We start from the raw sequence: 2,792 nt of genomic DNA, 5'->3' as shown, positions 1-2,792 counted from the left end.
TTCTTTGATATGTAGATATTGACACAAAATAAGGGGGAAGGAAGAAAAAATAGAAGTTCATTGTGTTAGACAAATAAGGGAAGGGAAGAGGGGATAGGAATAGGAAAGACATAAAATGAATTGGTCATAACTTTTCTATGTTCATATATGAATACACAACCAGTGAAACTCCATAACATGTACAATCACAAAAATGGGATCCTAATAAGTTATACTCCATGTATGTATAATATGTCAAAATATACTCTACTATCATATATACCTAAAAGAACATTTTTTTAAGTATGCTAGCCAAATATGGTGCTGCAAGCCTGTAATTCCAGTTGCTCAGGAGGCCGAGGCAGGAGGAAGGCAAGTTCAAAGCCAGCCTCAGCAATTTAGTGAGGCCCTAACCAACTCAGTGAGACCCTGTCTCTAAATAAAAATACAAGGAAGGAGTGGAGATGTGGTTCAATGGTTTAGTGACCCTGAATTCAATCCCCAGGAGATCAACAAAAGTCAACTATGGTCCAGGCATGGTAATGCCTGCCTGTAATCCCAGCAGCTCTGGAGGCTGAGGTGGGAGGATCTCAAGTTCAAGGCAGCCTCAGCAACAGGAAGGTGCTAAGCAACTCACTGAGCTTCTCTCTCTAAATAAAATACAAACAGGGCTGGGGTGGGGCTCAGTGGTCGAGGGCCCCTGAGTTCAATCCCTGGTACCAAAAAACAAAACAAACAAACAGAATGTATGCTAACATCTAATACACTAGATTCTGAGAAAGTTATATCCTTTTGTATCATCATGGTTCATGTGTACAGTCAGTGCTTGTGGTGGGGAATTATCTATCTATATACGTGTGTGTGTGTGTGTGTGTGTGTGTGTGTTTATTTTTAAATGTTTTTTTCTTTTTAACGTGTACCTTTCATTTTTATTTTATTTTTAAAGTTGTACATGGATATAATACCTTTATTTCAGTTTTGTTTTGCTTTTTATGTGGTGCCAGGGATCAAACCCAGTGCCTCACCATGGTGGGCAAGCACTCTATTTCTGAGCCAAAACCCTGGCCAATATAATATATTTTTAATAGCCAGTTTTCATACATCGTTAATGATTCACACCTCATCTTTAGCTCTTGAAAATACATTTGTTCCATATCTTCATTGACATTTTTTTATTTTGTCTCTGAGATGTGATTTTTTTAAAATTTCTCTTATTTCCAAAGATGGTGATTTTTATACTTATTGATGAAATATGTATGTTTTGTTCAGTATTATTTCCATTCTCTTGCCTTCTTTCTTATTGGGGCTCCCTATATGTTCCTTTCTATAAAAAGTGTTTTGAGCCAGGCATGGATTTGTCATCCTAGTGGCTCGGGAGGCTGAGGCAGGATGACAGTGAGTTCAAAGCCAGCCTCAGCAATGATAAGGCGCTAAGCAACCCTGCCTCTAAATAAAACACAAAATAGGGCTGGGAATGTGGCTCAAGGTTGAATGCCCTGAGTTCAATCTCCAGTACCAAAAAAAAAAAAAAAAAGTGTTTTGCTATATATGAGGTAATTAGTTTCCCCCAATCTGTCACTTCATTTTATATCTTTAATGGTACCATTTGATGAATACAAACTTTATTACAATATTTTCCTGATTTTTAATAAAAATACTGTTTTGCATTTAAAAAAATAAATGAGCAACAGGAAGAAAGAAAAATGAGAGTAGATGGGAAAAAAATAGGATAAAAGACGAAAAAAACTTACACATGTCAAATTTGAAAAAGTCAGTAACCTTACCAGGCCCTAAACAATCCACACTGTGTTGTTCATCATGATGAAAGGCCCTGGGTAGAAGATGGGACCAGCAGCCATCCTGAAACACCAGGTATGGGACCCCTCTTGTACAGAGTACTTTTTTAATACTTTTTTCCCCTTGAAAAGATTCACCATTATTAACCAGACCTTTCCATAACTATCATAGGGAAGGAGGTGCATGTAGGCCACAAGGCTGAATAGGACATTCCTAGAAAGTATCCTTAAAAACGGTACCTTACTCACACATCTGACAGCTTAAGAAACAACAACCTGCCTACCCCTAAAAGGTCAGAGAGCCATAGAACTTTAGCAGAGGTAACATTTGTGCAGAAATAGATAAAAACAGGTCACATGTCCAGAAATCTAGACAAGAAACATTTCTAGATTGTACCCCCCAAAAAACAAACAAACCAGGACAAGGAATGAAGATTTTGATTCCTAGGAATTCAGGAAAAGACCAAATATCCCCTCAAGTTAGTTACTAAATGACTCCTATAGAGACACTCAGAGCTGTCTACTGTCTGGCTATACAGAACATTTCACATTTATGCCTGTTAGAAACCTCTGGCACTTTTTGCATCTTTTTTTTTTTTTTAAATCAGAAATCAGGGAATCAGGCTCAGGGGCAACCTCTAAATAAAACACAAAATAGGGCTGAGGATGTGGCTCAAGGGTCGAGTGCGTTGAGTTCAATTCCCAGTACCAAAAAAAAAAAAAAAAAAAAAAAGGGTTTTGCTAATGTGAGGTGATTTGTTTCTCCCAATCTGTCATTTCATTTTGTATTTTTAATGGTACCATTTGATGAATATAAATTTTATTATACTGAGCCAGCCCTATTTTGTATTTTATTTGTAGACAGGGTATCGCTGAGTTGCTTGGTGCCCTGCTGTTGCCAAGGCTGGTTTTTAAACTCTCGATCCTTCTATCTCAGACTCCAGAGCGTCTGGGAGGTATGCACCACAGCGCCTGGCCATTTTCTGCATCTTGTTCTGATGAAGTTTCTTCTTCTCT

Source organism: Marmota flaviventris, chromosome Y (assembly GCF_047511675.1).
Source record: "Marmota flaviventris isolate mMarFla1 chromosome Y, mMarFla1.hap1, whole genome shotgun sequence".
NCBI classification, from domain to species: domain Eukaryota; kingdom Metazoa; phylum Chordata; class Mammalia; order Rodentia; family Sciuridae; genus Marmota; species Marmota flaviventris.
The sequence above is the reverse complement of the archived record's forward strand: the minus strand, read 5'-3'. Positions refer to the sequence as shown.